Below are 17,984 nucleotides of genomic sequence, written 5' to 3' on the forward strand. Positions count from 1 at the left end.
TTGTTGGAAACTTCTGGAGTTCTTCTGTCTTGGAACAAACATAGATGTTGACTCCATTGTTTTCAGAGTCATTAAGATATGGCTCAAATTTTCTAACTTGGTTCTGTTGGTACTGTAGCATCTCGAAGTTCTGCTTTTTCATCACCACCATCTGTAAAGGCAACTTATGCAAGTAGCCAGGAGCCTTTTAGCCCAGACTCCTAGCTGATACAACTCAGCATACCACTGCCTCATCAGAGAGGAGACTTCAACATATTTACAAAAGAAAAAACCCTTACAAGCAAAGTACAATATTAAATATTCTATGAGTTCCTAGTTAAGAAGAAAGAAATAACTTTTTCAGGCTACTTTTTACAATAGTACTGAAGCAAGCTGAAAATTTCCAACAGATACTGGCAGTATTTTCAAAAAGTTTTGAGAGTGACTTCGTAACACACTTGCATGCCCATTACTATTTAGACTGCCACAAAGGGACTTACTTAGGCTAAAGTTACTCTAAACAGCAGTAATTTCTAATCCCTCCTTTTGTACACAACCTGTAAATGGATTTGAATCAAGTTACTCTAATTAGCTCAGAGATTCAAGATATTGAAAAGAATAGGGAGAAAAACTGTGTGTAATTCCAGTGCTGTATGTATACCAGGGTTATTAATTTCATGCAATGACAACAAATTATAAAGGTCATGAATCCTTGCTTCATTGTGATATTTTTGGTCTGTCAGGTTGCAGACACTGATCCAGGTAATAAGATAAGTTTTCTCAGTTAATAGGCTTGATTTCTAAGCCTTAACTTGCCCTTGACGCATAGCAGATTAAGCATTATTAAGTGGCAAGCCATTCCGATGTCATGCTTTGCTGTTGCTCACAGCAGAGGCACTTATTTTAACTTTTGTAACAATCAGACTTTGCTGATTATGGGAGGAAGCTGCTTAGTATATAAATTACAGGCTGATGATCCAGATGAACTCTTTCCACCAGCAGTCAAACCCTCTACCTCAACATGAAAAGAAATCAAGTCCAACTTGTACTACGTAGGGGAGCCACAGCTCTCCTTTGGTCCTGCTGTATGATGGAGCCTCAGAGCCCATACACCAAATTGCATCATACAAGTTGGAAAGGATAGGAGCACTGGGTCTGCCTACTGCTATCTTCAAAGACAGTCTCATTGCAAGCACTTAGAGGCAGCATTTAACCACAATATTACTTTACCTGAAACCTCTGGCCTTGCACTTAGCATCCCAGTCACAATAATACTTTAGAAGAGACAAACTTTCAGTTTGCTGGCTTCGCCTCATAGTGAGATGGAAGTAATTTACTGCAAATCATTTATCATTCTTAAGCTTCAGTGAGACTGAGAATATGCAAAGTCTTAAACATACTATTCTCCTGCATCATTCCACATAGAAAGATGGATACTTTAAGTTGCTAATTTTTTCAGGTTCCTTGAGGAGAAGGAATCCTCCTCATTTTCACACATGCTATGACTTTCTTACATCTACTCCTCATCAGGTCCTCAGGCTTCTTGCCCTCATGTACCCACACCACACTACATAGCACTGCTGCTTAGAGCATCTCTGCAGAACCACAGAGCCAGGGACTTTGACAATACCAGGGTACCCAAAGGGTTTTGTGGCTGCACCCATTTAATCCAGTCTTTGCAGCAAGATGCCTTGGTGTTGCTCAGAGCAGAGGTGTTTTATTGTTTTTTGTTTCTTTTTTAAACTTTAGTAACAATCAAACTTTGGTAGGTAGGAGAGAGCACTTCTCAGTATGTGACTTACAGGCTGCATTGGGTGATTACACATGCCTCGTGAAATCTTTTGTCCATCTGGACAAAAGAGAAGTACCTCGCTATTTTAGCCCAGAGATTAATTGGTGACTATGACTATACAGAAATCTTAGCACCATTGCTGCATGAAGGTGCTGTGGCAGTTTCTAATACCCAAGAGTGGGTAGATGTGGAAGCAAGATGTGGAAAGAGCACCTGGGCCTGCCAGGACTCGATAGGGATTTGAATATATTTTTCAGTCTGGTGTGACACAATACCTTCGGCACAACTCCACATCAGCAAGATCTAGGATAGCTTGCACAGCAATATTTACTGTAAAGACTGTGATATAGGATCACAGCTTATACCATGGTTGACAGAAAGGGAGACAAAGTGTATTTCCTGAAGATTTGTAACTTAAGGACAGAGAGGAAAATAAATTTTTAAAAAATCATTTGGTTAACTCCAAAGGATTTTCAGAGAGCAGCCAGTGTCTATTGTTTCTTGCTATGGCTATGGCTATGACTACTAAAACAGCTTGGGGCTCCATGTTGGTCATAACTGAAAAGACTCATTTACCCTGAAAATTAAGATATTTACAGATTATATGCCACCTCTTTAAGATTATAGATAAGATGGTCAAAGTAAGTCCCTTTTACAGCTATTATGTCTAAGTCAAATAAGCTGGAAAAAGGATGAGGCTTTGGGTGAAACTCCAAGCCACCTGAAGGCTTCCACTGACTTAATAATGCCAAGTATTTCCCAATTTCCAATTTCTTTTTTTGTTATTTTATGATTTTTTTCCACTTCTCTTTGAACATACAAAACTAATAAATGTGTTTTTATCACAGAAAAATAAGGTAGCACTGCTGAAATCTGCAAGAGCAAGTGGGCATGGAAATGCCTTTCTTTTTTTTAATAAAAGTTTTAATAAAGATATATATACAAGCCTTGCAGCTCTTCAGTAAGTGCCTGAGCCTGCATGTTGCTTATAGACCTCAACTTCCCCTGAAGTCAGTGAACTATTTTACAGGAAACAATCTTGTGCTGGCCCCAAGGCAGTGAATGATATTATCTAATATATCTTTTCTATCTTGAACCCCCATGATTAGGTTTTTAATTATATCAGTTGGAGAATACCTATGAACACAGGAGAGCAGATACACAGATCCCAGCAATTTGCTCTCCTGGTGCAAGAGGGAGCACACCCTCCCTCCTAGCCTTGCACAGCAAGTGCTGGAAGGAAAGAAAGCTCCCAGGGTCCCCAGCCACTCTGCCCCGCCACGGCCCTGGAGCCAGCCTGAGCCCATGCCCAATAATTTTGGAACCAGTAATTCAAAATTTCTCAAAGTAAAAGATAAATAAAATGGATTAATACTGGTAACGAGAGTTTTCTGTTACAAAAGGGAAGATTTGATAAATTGAAAGTACCAGTTAATAAAATGGACTAGGCTAGTCAACTAGACACAGAAACCTTAGGATCCTAAAGCCTGCTTGCAATTTCTGCAAGTTCATAAAAGGCACATAAACTCATAAATTCACAGCAAGTTCATAAAAGGCTTTATAAAACATGGTGCCTGCGAGAGTAAGACAGTGAGCTGCTGTGTGATCCCAGCAGACTTCCCTCCTCCGGTTCCCCAAACCATCCTTCATAATCCGGCCTCTTGAAGTGCCTTCTCAGACGTCCTTGGTGTCCCACCACCAGCCCAAGCAGCTGGGGCACAGGTAGCCCCAGCACGAGGAGCAATTCTGGCTTCAGGCCAGAGGAGAAGTTGGAATAAAATTTGGTCCCCCGTTTATGACTTCCACACATGCTCTGCTCAAAATGTAACACCAGAAAATTCAACTTACATTAGGGGGTTTTGTGAAGCATCTTATTTGTGTTTATACTCAGAAATGTGCTCAGAGTTGATTTACACTGTAATAAAGAAATATCATTCCTTTGGCAAGTGTTACAACTACTTAGATATTCCATTGAGAGCATTGCTTTAGTGAAAGTAACAACAGTAAGAAAAACAGACAATTTTCTGTGCCTGTTGAACTGTGACAACAGCTTTGCCTCTTATCCACCTCCATTAACAGTGGAAATAGTTTTCCCCAACAAGTATTTGTAATAAAAGCTGTAGGCGGTTCCAAGTTTGTGGAGATCAGCACTTCAAATTTAACTGCAGATGCTTTCAGATGCCTTTTAATAAAATATTATAAAATTTTAAAAGTTGAGTGCTACGGGATGCATCCAATTAAACAATAGACCAGACCAGCTATTAACCAGGAGAAGGGCTGATTCTGTTTTAAGGCTAAGTCACACTTAACACCAGTATAATTGGCACAACACGCAGACTTACAGATCTAGGAGGGCAGGCAAGACGTAGGAAACAGAAACAGCAATTGACAACAGATGGCATAGACACACACACACAGAAGGGGCGGGGGGGGGTAAGCTCTAGCTGTCATTTTAGTTTTTCCTAGCAGTCTCTGACCAGACAGATAGTTTTACTGCCCACCATTTTCTCAAGCTGCAGGAGCACTCGGAGGAGCAGAGCTGATAGCACATGAGACTGAGACAATGGTGAAAATGGATTTTAGTAGTAAATCATCCCAGACAACTGCTGCTGTATCACTAGTTCGAACAGCCACGACAAAACAGGTACACTTTGATTCAAGTATAATGTGGAAACTTGCAACTCTGTAGCTAGATAGGAGCTAATGACAGGGTATCACTGTTACAGCCCGATTTAGGCACTGGAAAAGTTACAGAGACTTTAATTTCTGAGCCTCAGACACATAACACATAACAACGCATCTTCCCCACTTTCTCCCTTGTGTCTCAGTCTTACCATTACTACCAGATAACCAAAACAGCTAAAACTGCAGAGGGAGCACAGAAGAGTCTTTATTAGGTTCTCCTCCAACCTGACTGGTTTTTCAAACTCAGACTTTATCCTCTCTTTTGATACCTTACATCACCTAACATAGAAACTGAGCAAGAGATGCCCTCTCCAAAATACCGGGCAACAGGATGGAAAACACAAAACCAAAAAGAGTCTCTCAATTCACCAACTCCTTAGTGTCTACACTTTAAAGTCCAATAGGTAAAATTACAGACAAGAAAATAAAAAGCATTAAAATACAAGAGCTGTGGCCAGAAGATATCATGCCATGATTACATAAGTGCCATAATAAATAGCCACACTAACCATAGTCCATGAAAATTATAGAAAAAACTATTTGCAGGTATGACATGATAGCTTACTTATCTTTTTAAAACCCAGATTGGACGCAAAGAAATTTGAGTATTACATTTGCTGTTGCTAACTCTAACAGTAAATGTTCTCTTAACGCTAACCTATGTTTTCATAAGCTTATTACAACAGATTGTACATAACAAACCAGATACATTTATCTATGGGCCTTAGGAATAGAGGAAAAAAACCCCAGCATTAACTAGAAAAATAGCTGCCTATTTACTCTATCTTCCCTGAGCTATGCAGCAATTCAAAGACTTATCTACTGTCCAATATAAGCTGAAAAGGCTCATCTACTTTCTGATTATGGGATTTCTGCAGCAATAGTTGCAAAAGCTCACCACCTAGGACATGCACAATACCCAGTTCATGCATGAGAGGATGTTGGGGGGGGGGCGGGGCATTAAACTCAGTAAGTCAGCACACAGTATAGGAAATGTACAGCTATTTTAGAAACTGTTATTGGAGAGGCAAACAACAAAACAAAACAAACAAAAAAAACCCAACAAAAACTACTTACTAAATTATCAGGATCCTGATGGTACTAGTAGACCTTGCTGTCCCTAACCATCCTTAGCCCCCAGGAGACCCATGCTTAAATGGGCAGGGGTGTAAGAAAGGCCCCAGCTGAGGCTGATCAGAGCCATTAAGGTTTATTTGTGCCTGCAGGGCTCTGACCTAAATATCTCAAATGACCAGTTCTCCCACCATTTGGCTTATCCTAAGATAATTGCAAAGGAACAAGTAGTGTATTCCCTTGTATTTCTGAAACTCTGTATTACAGCAGAGAAGTTCCTGTGTTCTCCCAATGTAGGAGTTTACTTGAGTGTCACAGTTAGAAAAGAACACATTTTTACTTGTGCTGTATGAAAAAACACGCATTATACACGTTAAGTCACTTTTTCAGCTCTGGTGACTCACAGCAACAGGGACTGCAAATGACGCATATACTGAGGCAATTTGGCTCTTCAGAGCCACAGCAGCCAAATGAAAGGAAAATGATACCCACTGGAGACCCAGGCCAGTAATTAATCTTTAGAAACATTCAGCATTTCAAGTAAATTTGACCTAAAAAGTGACTAATTTCTCAGGTGTTTGCAGAAGTGCGGGGAGTGAAGGAGAACAAGAAATGGCAGAGAAGAGGAGAACTGGCTGGCTGCTCTGAGCAGGAAGACAAAACAGGGCTTAGTCTCCCCATGACCTGAGTCCTCCAAGCGTGAACCTACTCTGTCACAGCCAGGCTCACAACATGACCATCTCCCTGCTGTTATTTTTTCAAATTTATGTATGCCAGAGTCCCTGCCCTTAAGAGCTTATAATGGGAAAGGAGAAAACAATAGCAACAGGCAAAAGGGAAAAAAAAACACACAACGAAACAAAACTGGTGTATCCAGTTCTGGCATTGCTGCTTTTAATTAAATCAGTGGAAAAGCGTATGACAGATTTCCATTGCGGGTAGGAACAGAAGACTGACTCCATGATCAAAGCATCAGTTTGATGCCATGCAACATATACTTTCTTTTAACTGTGTTTCATTATAAAGCTAAAAGAAGCGGCGAGTGAGTCCAGGGTAGCAAAGGTGAAGTGAATGGGACTGTAGAGGAGATGAGTGCAACTAGTAGAAGAAGGAAAGCAAGAGGAGGTGGGCAGCAAGTGGGGAAGATAGCGAAGGGCTGCAGTGGTAAGAAAGCAATACAGCTAACGGGAACAGACTGCAAGTGCAGGCAAGAGAGAGTCTAATTCCAAAAGCATCTAATCCAGCCAATTGAGAAGCTCTTCATGGCTGGTTTGGATGCCCCCTTGTGAAATCCTCTACGTAGGAAGGTCCTTTGGCTGGAAGACTTTCTTTTTCAGTTGTAGCTGTGGCAGCTTTCAAAAAGCTTCTCCCTGGACCAAAGCCATGCATCTCGTGGAACATAAAACAACAGAAAGAGCCACACACAACTGTGGGGCCAGCCACTGCCTGCAGGCAATAACCTACACGAGGGTCATCAGATTGTAGTCTGGTATTTATGCAAAATTATGAAGACAACCAGACAGAGAAACATTCTGCGCCTAGTCATTAACAAACTAGACTAATACTTCATTCAGCACTTGGTACAGTTCCTTCATAGCAATTACAGACTGCACCTCCTGCAGATTGCTGTTACTTAATAGAAAATGCAGATAACAGATCATTCTGTGTTACTTTGCTGTGTAATCTTCACAACAGTACGTAATTAAGAGCGTTAAGCTGGAGAAAGAATCAACAGGAAAAAACGATGCTAAAAACTGGGGTGAAAGTAGTCTATTCCAAGTGGCAAGAAAAAGGTTTGTATTCCTAGCAGAACACAAAGGAAGGACCCTGATCACAAAGATCATTTAGAGTCAACTCTCCTCTGAAATGAAATTTGAATAGATTGGGGGGACACACCCTCCTGTGTAAAAGGAAAATGCTTTGAATGGAAGCTACAGGCTGAGCTGTAGTACCATGGATCTAGAGGTCAAGAAAGACTCTTACTGACTTCAGCTAGTTAAGAATCATTTTTTCCCTCATCTTCCTCACCCACCCACCACACTGATAGTCATCATCTCTTCAAATAGCTAATAGCTGTGTGGGGTAGCACAATAGAGGTTGCCATCATCAGAAATTATATTTTCTACCCTCTGTGGGTCTGACCGCAGCCTGAAAAGATTCGGACCAGACTAAAAAATAATAATAATCACATGCTGGCAGTGCTGGAGAAACCTGGCATGATTTTCAAGTGAGAGATGTTAGCATTAGAGAAATTATTCTGAAGTTGATCATTGTAAGGCAGACTATATAAATATTACAAAACTATACTTTATGCCATCGAATCAAAGAACATATGGATTAGCCAAGAAAGAAGATTTGTGATTCATAGTGACATGGCAAGAATTTAAAAACAGTAAGTCCACCAGAATGATAGGAAAGGAAGATAAGGAAAAGGCAATTTCAAAAGTTTCCATAAATTAAAAATCAAAAATCTTCCTTTGTGTGTATATTTTCATGTGTCTATGAGTAGGAGTCAGCTAACCAGGCTATGAAAGTCAGTGAAATGGAAAATGTAATAATGTATACTACAGGTAAGTTACAACAGCAGAATAACAAGCACGGTTGTGGTGATGCGGTCAGTACTTCAGAATCACATTAAAAGGGACTCCATTTCCTCAATGACACACCAGTCTCTGATTAACACACCTTACTGTACAGATGTTTTCTAGCATGTACAACAAAACACTTGGAAGCAGTCAAATATTTCGTGTCAGCTCAGTTTCCAATTTTCTTGTCCGTGTCAAATTAGCAATCTGTTTTGTTTGCAAATCAGCAGCACAGAAGAAATGAATTCCACACGTAAACTCAACTAGTGTGAAATAAAAGAGACAGTATAACAAAGCTTTAATGAAACTGCATCCAGTGTTTGGGGAAACTAATTGTTTATGGAAAAGATAGACAAGCTTCTTCACAAGAATTCAGCAAAACAGCATTTTTAACGCTCTAATAAAATGTGAAGAACAGTATAACCTTCCTTCAGCTTGCTGGAGTGTAAACCAGCAAACTTTTTTTAAAAGTCATTAGAATTTCAGCAGTTGATAGTAAGGAGGCTTGTGATTTTTTAAAATTGGTATAAATGTTAATAGCAAAATGGAAGTTTGATGAGGGTGCTAGTGTTGATGAAGTTACTGTCACCACTACAAAGGCAAGATCATATAAGAAAAGCCATCACAGAGTTCTGTAGTGCCATCCTATGGCAGCAGCTCAGTAGAGACAAGTTCTTCTCAGCCCTGCCAGAATATGCAACTGAAATCTCCCATTCAGCTTGGTCTCCCAAGCGTCAGCAGGACACTGAGCAGGTCTAAATATTAAGACCATTTGCAGTAGATATACTCTGCTTATTCCTTATGTTTTGGGGTTTTTTCCCCTTGAGCTGCACATGAAGTGACCAAGTAAATGGCTTCTCTTTCACACAATAGTCTATTCCTTTGGAATTCCTAGAGTGAAAGGGAGAAAGATGATTACCCTTTTAATAATAGAAATCTATTTTTAAGATGTAGCGAACTTGATTCCTATACAATGTTCAAAACTTTTCAGCCATGAACTTCTGTTATTCAGAGAGGACATAAAGTACCAGCATAGGTAATGGGAGTTTCCTTCAATAGCTAGTTTTCTCACTGGTTTTTTTTAGAAAAATTCTCTGTTGATACTGGTAGTTACTTCTGCTGGAAAGAAAAGATACTGTGTGTGATGGTTAGAAATAAACATGCCAAATCTCTTGTCCTTATTTGAAGGCACTACAAAGAGTTTATCTTCACAAAGAGATAAAATATGCTTCATCTAGATAGCTAATTCAGTGTGAAAATTCAGTGAAAATTAAAACCTGTGTTGTTTTTACGTGAGCTATTTAGTTAGGATAAAAATCTATAAAGCACATGAGAGTTTATGTTGACTCCTTGACTGAAATGAAAACTACCATCTGATCTGCATTAGGATTTTACCACCCAGTCATTCTGAAGTTATTTTTTTCATTAGCAAATCCACTGCCAAAGGGTTTTTCTCTCTGTCTGCTCTAATCCAGTTTACTTCTTCTCTGCCAAGTCTGTCAAACAGCTAATGGCTGGTACATTTGAGTGTATGTTTTAGTTCAGCTGATCATTGCAACTAAACTGACACCTACTTGCTTTTGGGCTACTCCCTTTTTGAACTAGCTGTTGAAAAAAGGCCGAAAAATTTACTTTGTTTGAAAGCTGTCCTCAAATCAACTTTCAATTAATAGCTCTTAATCCCTCCCTGGCATGTCCCTTAATTTTATTTGTCTCTCTTTGGATTACTTCAAAGACAGGCCCTTGTAATCTCCTCTAGTAATACAAGCCATGCTTCCCCATATCTGCTCTGACTTGATTCCACTTGAACTCCACCTTTCTAAACATGGTTGACTAAATGTGTATGTAGTGTTTCAGATAAGGGCTTGCTGTGCTTTTTAATGGCATTAATGTTCCCTCAAATTTTATTGAAAATACCTCACCCAATACATCACAGCTTTTTTTTAAAACCAAAATGTATCAGTGTGCATAGACCATACAGCAGAAGGCCAGCAAGAGGTCTCCAAATTGGCAGAGACTTGAGATAGTGAAGATTAAATTCTTCTTTGAAGCACTTTTACATTTAGAGAAAAGGTACCAAGCATAATCCAATCTTTATTTTTGAGACTATTCCCTCCAAAGTTTTCCTAATAAAAGGTCAAATTGCACCAGAGGGTTTTGGCACATTATGGGCATCAGTACAGGCACCATGATGTAACTCACTAGCACTATGTTTTTGTGCATTAAGAGTGCAGGTGGAGAGAGAAGCTTAAAGGACCGGATTACCCCAGAATTGGGGTGGTTTGAGCCATCTTTGATGCTACAGTCAACAAGCAAGTGAAATTTCTGGGCCTGATCCAAAGCATACTCAATACAGTGGAACCATTTGCCCTGATTTTCATAGGGTTTCAATCAGGCCCAGGGAGAACTACAACTCAACTTCAGATAAGCCTTATAATAAATGCAATGCAGGTGTTTAGGAGCTGTTGTATTTCAGCTTTAGATACCTGTGAATCTGTTTTCCAAGAAGTGTTTCAGAGAACATCTGGACTCTAAAGTTAAGCAAAAATGAAAGTTTTGAAAAATATTATTGTAGCTCTGATGAGAAACCCCACTTAAGTCCTCTTTTTATTTGGTGGAGATTTGTATATCCTGATATTATTAAAATTCATAGGCTTGTTGTGTGTAAGAAACACCTTACAAAGATTTCAGTTTCTCTTCATAAGGACTTATTAGTTCACTTAAAAACATAGCCAGAGAAGCATTCTGCATTTAGAGAAGACAAACTCTTCTCTTCTTTCTCTCCCTGCCTGTCTCTAGAGATAAATCAGGAGATTGGCCCTTCTCTACACTCAGTTCTTTTCTGCAGAAAGAACCACTATATTTCAATTTAAGATGATGCCTTCTTGAATGAGAATTTGACTAAAGCTCTCATCTGTATTTGCAAAGAACTGCAAAAAGATAATGACTGAATGATTATCACAAAAATAGCATAAAAGGTTCCCCCAAAATTCTGTGTTTTGTGCCAAATGTGTTGAGTTCCCAAACAAAACCAGGCTAGGGAATACACTTACCTCTGCTTAGTCAGATCATTGTAGGAATCTTATCCCAGATTGAACTGGAAGTTCACACTGAGGGTGACTTGATATATCTGATCTGAAGTTGATGAAAGGATTTCAGGTTTCTAGAGCTTTCAATATGATTTCCTTCACAGACAATAAAAGCTGTTTACAAAAAAAAAAAAAAGAGGAGGAGGGATGTAGCAGAATTCTGTTTCTTTAATATTAATAGATAATGAAACTGAAGGCTCCTAGAAACATGGTGACTTATTAGTACCATTTGTAAGCCAGAAGCTAATCACGGCAGCTACACCAAAGAGAAGAGGCAACCCTGCTTTGAATTGGACTCCTTCACTTCTAAAATACATCAGCTGATCTCCTTTTTTCTTTGTGAAACCACAAGGAGATAGCAAAGTGGCCAAACAGGACTAACGACAGACAGGTGGAAGGAAGGAAGCTCCAGATCCACAGTGGGAAACTGGAGATTCCTAAACACACCTCTGCACTCCCTCCCTTCAGTTACGCTTGGGCTATATCAAAACTCTGAGCTATGGATGGGGAGAAGCTGACCTATTTCTATCAGCTCTCCGTAGGCCTTTCTGCCTCGCAAGACAAAGATTGCTGTGTGTGCCTGTCCTCCATGTGGTCAAAGCCTGGAAACGATGATCCCCTGATCCACCCTCTAATGTAGAAACTGCATGTGCACCAGCAAATCTTCAAAACACATCACAACTTCTTCGATAAAAGGTTAAATCACTGATACAATGTCCCTTGCCCTAATAGGTATTAAATCCTTAGAGGAAAATTAAAGGTGGCCAAAATTAATCATCATATGGAAGGCAACAGTCTAGAAAGGAGAAGGGAGTATTTGCTTCCTACTGCTTAAGTTACTAACAGTGTCCTGTTTGCTAATAGAAATTAAGTGGGAATGCAATGGCATTTAAAATAAAAATCTTCCTTCTCTCATTCTGACCATATATTCATTTTGCAGAATGCAGGATCCTGGTTGGAATCTTGCCTGGGTTTGCCTAATTATAAAATATTAGAGCTTCTGTCGTTTCGCATTCAGAAGAAATGTCAGTTTTTAAATGCATTCTCTCGGCCATTTAATCATTTCAGTTTATCCAATGGTCATGGCATATTGCACGGGCTCTTCTTGCCACAAATGGAGCCAGACTTTTTTTCTAAACTAGCTATTCCTGAGTGTGGAGGCAATGTGAAACTGCATTCTCTTCACGGAGCCAGCAGTTTGCAGGCAGCAGTTGCATATGGGAACGAAATCGCTTTTCACTGGATTCTACTGCCTTGTAAGAATTGACATTATCTGCATATACAAAAGAGCCCATATGCAGAGCTGAGTAGCTTATAGAGGAGGGAAAACACAAAAGCTAAAAAGTTCTTAACAGTGCCAGTTATCAGAGAAATGCAGTGTTTAAAACCCTGTGCAGATCTTGTGCTTTACACCTACCAAACTGAGTCCCAGAGGTACTGCCCTCCATGAGTCCAAAAGAGTTTGTGCCCAAATCCAGTTCTGGAAATGAACATCACAGCTTAGGGGTTTCTCTGCATCATTATAAACTACGCAGGCAAGAAAGCTGTTAAAAATCTTGTACCTAAGGAGCCCCATTGTACTCCCATTTCAGTCAATGGGCTTTTAAAAAATGGGCTTAACAATCCACACTGCTACACCCCTGTGTTTACAGCTGCCATTAATAACACCGGGGCTGCAGTGGCAGCAGCACCTGTCTTACCATAAGGTTGTCTTTGCGGGGTCCTTCCCTATCTATTCTCCTTCATAAACACAAGTAAATGTCAAACAATGGCTGTTTTTTCAAGTGGTAAATTCATTGCAGGAACACCACTCGAAGTACCAGAAACCTTGCTGCTTTTATAAATCATTTCTTGTAAAAAGAGCTTTGTTATTTAGATAATTAAGTCCTTTGGAGGCAGCATGCTTGGAATGGATTGCAAATTAAGACCTTTATTTTCTTCCGCCTTTCTTCAGCAATCCCTCATACACCTATTTTTATTTAAAAATTCTTATTTATCCCTGTTACTAATTCCACTTTTGATGGACGTCAGGTTGCCAAATTTATATGAAGGTCTATCAGTCTCTTTATTAAAATGATAGGTTTTTAATACAGAAATGAAAGAATCAAAGACATCAGCAAAAAGGACTAAAATTAATGTGGTTTTTTTCTCCTGGCAAGGCCCTCCGTCAATTCTCATGCCCTAGGATACATGTAAAATAAAACTAATGCTGCAGCCAGATTTCTAAAAATGTCAGCTGATAATGAAGGACATTATGATAATATTTGGAAACAATAAATTGTCCTACATACAGAGAAAAGTTTCCCAAGGGAGAAAATAATCCCTATGGCTTCCTTCTTACCACTCTGAGCTTAATAAAGTATTAGTTAATACACTGTTGAAATAATCACACATTAAACTTCTCCACTCAGGCCAGGCCGTCCTTAAAATAATGTCCTGGAGCTGTATCCAGCTCAGGTATCGGCATCCCACCGCCCCGGCGTCCACGCCAGGTTTCCATGCTGCACCAGTCCTTTCCAACCAGTCACCCCTGCCACCCACATTTGGGGCACAAACCAAAAGAAACGCTTTGCTGCTCAGGAAGGTGATTCTCCTATGATCTCAGCCTAGCACGTAAATAAATCTAAAGGCACTATTTTATTCTTCATCATTTGTAGCTTTGTCCTAGGCTGTATATAGGCTCTCTCATGTACTTCCCTGTATCTATGATTAATGAACAAGGAAGTCTGCAAAATAATTCCCTGATCCTAAGGTCTCTATTATCTAATGTGCCATGGATTGCAATAAGCTGTATCATTAGTGTTTCCTCTGCGACACTTTGCATTTCCTGCCCCTTTGAATAATGGCACATTATGACAACTGGGAGCCCCCAGCTTTCCAACCCTAGAAGGCCACTGTAATGCCCAAAGGGTAGACATCTGCTCATAGATCTTTCTGTAAATTATTCAAATATAAATATCACTGGTTTATAAGAAGACTGCAGATGGGCACATAATAGGCTTCAAGTCCTTAATCTTTCATTTGTGAAGGGTAGTACTCCTCTTCCCTACCAAATTATATCACTGAAGCTGTGTTCTTTCTAGCAGATCTAAATCTTGTTGTTCTTGGATACAAAGAACACACGTTTGTCACTATGATATTAACGCAGCTATTACGATGTTATCCTAATGATATCTTTAAATCAAACCTCTTATTTACAATTAATCATTTTCATCTTAGAAAACTGCAGGTACACACTTAGTCAAAGTTATTAAAAATCTTCAAATACAAATTATACTATGCTAAGAGACTACTTTTGAAACTTCTGACCAAAATGACTTGCACTGGATAAGTATCAGAGGCAAGATGAAATTTTCCTGCTAGTTCACTGTTCTCACACCAACTCATAGTTTCATAAGAACAATTTTGTTAGGTCTCAGACAGGTAAATATTCCTCTGCATGTAACAAATTATTTCTCAGTCCTTAAAACAGGAGCTGAAACACACCATCAAGTACATGTTCACCCTTATTCAGTAAAGCTCTAAAACACCTCTCAACTGCTCTCCACAGGACACAAGCCAGAGACATCAAACAACTGTTATCATAATATATTGTGTAAAAGACACAAAAAAGTCTATCACTTTCTCCCAACATTTTGCTATTAAAATCAGTTTGTGCAGCTCCATCCCTTAAATGCAACGTCTCAGCTTCTACTGTTTTTCACTGGGATCAGGACCAGCCTCAAGGAGCTCTTTCTATTCTCTGGGGTCACTGTCATTCGCAGCCACGCTGAACATGAGGAGCTGCGCTGGGCCTTAGCATAAGGATACCCATTTTGCCTCTTGACATCCATGTTGATTTTTTTCCATCAACCCAAAGATGACATATAAGATGTTTTTGTTACAGCCAGAAAACTAATGTGACTTGCTTAAAAAAAAAACCCACAGAAGTCTCTCCTTGACCAAATACAGAGACCCAAATTTAAGTGCCCATTCATTCCTACACAAAAGCTCATCACATAAATCTTACCAATCTGAAAGGCTGCTGTATGCCCAACCATATTGTAACCCAACCCTTTCAAAGCTGGAATGGTGCCAACTATAAAGTAAAAAACAAAAATAAACAAATAGCAAAAAAAAAAAAAAGCTTCTTATGAAAATGGAAAGTTAGACAAGTTTTACCACCATACTCTAAAAACTTTCCTGCACCTCCATTGCCAGGTATTTTAAGTTTGAGGGTTTTTTTCTTAGTAATACTGCCCTAATTGAATGGTAGCTAAGCATGTGTTTTTGTTTGCAGAAGAGAATGGCTTTTTTTGATAGCAGATAAGCTTTATCCCAGAAATCCCAATACTTTAAAAGAAGTCTTTCCCCTAATCATTGGTTTCACACTTTCTCACATTGAAGACCTCTGCTAAATCAGTGAAAATCAATGAAGTGAAATCAGAATAATGTCTCAGATATTTTATTCTGCTATTCTATGTACTGTTGAGATCATGTGAAAATAAAATGTGTAGCCAAAGCCATGCAGTTGGCCATTTACCTCCACTGTGTTCATGGTGTGAATGAAACAGCTTAGAGCTGGAAGCAAGCGTTCAAACACGAGCTGTTAGCCAGAATAAATACAGAGATTAAAATAAAAGGCTGGAGAGAAAGAAGAAAAACAGAGGCGATGCAGAGGAAATTATATTATTAGGGCAAGAGATGACAAGGGACTGAATAGCAGTAGGCTAGAGAGAATGGCTCGGGCATTAGGCTTAGACATCAAAGAATAAAAGACTTTTGCCAATGAAATGGCAACAGCCCTGCCTGCAACAATAAATGCTTTTATCTCCATTTTTTTCTGCCATTAAGTTTCTAGTAAAGATCTTGGTGCTGCTGAAGTGTTCCTACAAGTTAGCAGAGAAGCAAAATATACAAGGAGAATGAAGGAGTAATTCAGCTTTTTCTAAGCTACGTTACATGGAGGTTTTGCACCCTCTGCAGGTCCAGGAAGATACAAAGAAACTACAAATATACCCATCTTGTAATAAAATACAATAGCTATAGGCATAATTTCCAGTTCCAGCAACAGAGGATTTTGTGGGGCTTTTGAATGCAGTATTTATGGGTGCTGTATTCACAGAGGGATGGCTGTTTTCCCCCTTTCAGACCTTCCTGAATGCTCTCCTTCAAGAATCAAACCATGTATGATATTTTGTTTTCCCTTTACGCTCTGACTGAGTACAGAGCACTACCCTGCTAGCTGGGTTCAGGGCACTCGCAGTGACCACAAGCCTTCTTCAGACAAAGTTCTTTTGTTCACGACTTGGAAATATTAGAAGAAAGGGGTTTTAAATGACCAAAACCTACAACATACTTAGCCTCACCTAAAAATAATCACCTTGTACTTCATTATATTTGACAGTCTTTATTCTTCATGTACTAGTTCATATTCTTTGTACTTTTCTGCATGAGACACTTTTGACCATACATGGTAAGACTGAAAAAACAGCAGCAATCCTACAATTTCTTGTAGAGATAAGATGATTTCAGGTAAAGCACACCTTTTCCCAGTGTCACTTTGGAAGGATTCAACAAAGATATTCTGTATTCTAAAAAAAGGGGTCAATATTGGAAATTAACAAATATATCAATGTAATCATGCAATGAAAATTCACTGTGTAAAAGTCATTCAACCTAATAGACTAGCATAAAATATAAATAGATATAAGAAATTAAAACAATGGAGTTTGAACATTATTTCCTCAAAAGAGAGTCATCCTCTAAAATATTAAAAGAGAAAAATCTTGACAGTGGCTGACAAAAGAGCAAAATAAATAATATTGTATTTAAGATGTAAGTGACTTTGATGGATTTGGTAAAACCAGATATATATTACAGTGCACCTTTATCTGATACATCTGCCCTACTACATGTTACACTGCAGCAAATATAAACAAAGTCAGTGATTGATGATAAAAATTTGTGATGAAAAGACATATTGGACTAGTATCAAGTGTATGCCAGGGAAAGACTGTATACCACTTCGCCTGATGACTTCAATGTGTATTTAAAACAGACAGCTGCTTTCAATTGATTTTGAAACCTCCATTGACGTCAATAAGAAAACAATGTCAGCAAAAGATCTACAATAAAATATGATGAGCTTTAAGAGTAACTGTGCTTTTGCTTATTTATTTTTAAAGTACTTTGTTGCTTTCAGTGGGACTCAGATGAAAAACATATTTACATTTAAGAGTATGACCACCCTACTTTCCCTAACTCTCTCCTTTCTCTCTGCATCTCTCATTTTGCATGTCTAATCTCATGCCCTGCACCTCCTACACAGAAGACATTCCTAAGTCCTCCCCTGGTTTCCCCACCAGTTACACTTCCCCTTCCTTCCCAATTTACTAAAGATCAGCAATAAAGTCATTCTCTTAAAGCATTGTCATCAGGCTTTATAGATTATCAGGCTAAGGAAGAATTCATTATTTGTGCCTTTAAGGTACAGAAAACTGAGAAGACAATATGGTCTAGGTGTAAACATTGCAATTTAATTTTCACAACCAAAAGACCTAGCAATATAATACTTTCTTTTTAAAAGTTCACAGTTGACATCCAGGTAATCCTAACAGCCTATAGGGGCCACATAAATACATTAGGAAGGTTTGAACATATCTCCAGCTAAAGAAATAGCTTTAAGATCAAGAATAAATTATGCCAAAATTGAAGGAAGAATGGCAGAATCTCCTGCCAACGATCTAGGGAAAGGTAGGGCCTGTGATCATCATTCCTTCTTAACACCAGAGAGTTCTT

This window comes from Harpia harpyja, chromosome 6, assembly GCF_026419915.1.
Source record: "Harpia harpyja isolate bHarHar1 chromosome 6, bHarHar1 primary haplotype, whole genome shotgun sequence".
Taxonomy (NCBI): Eukaryota; Metazoa; Chordata; class Aves; order Accipitriformes; family Accipitridae; genus Harpia; species Harpia harpyja.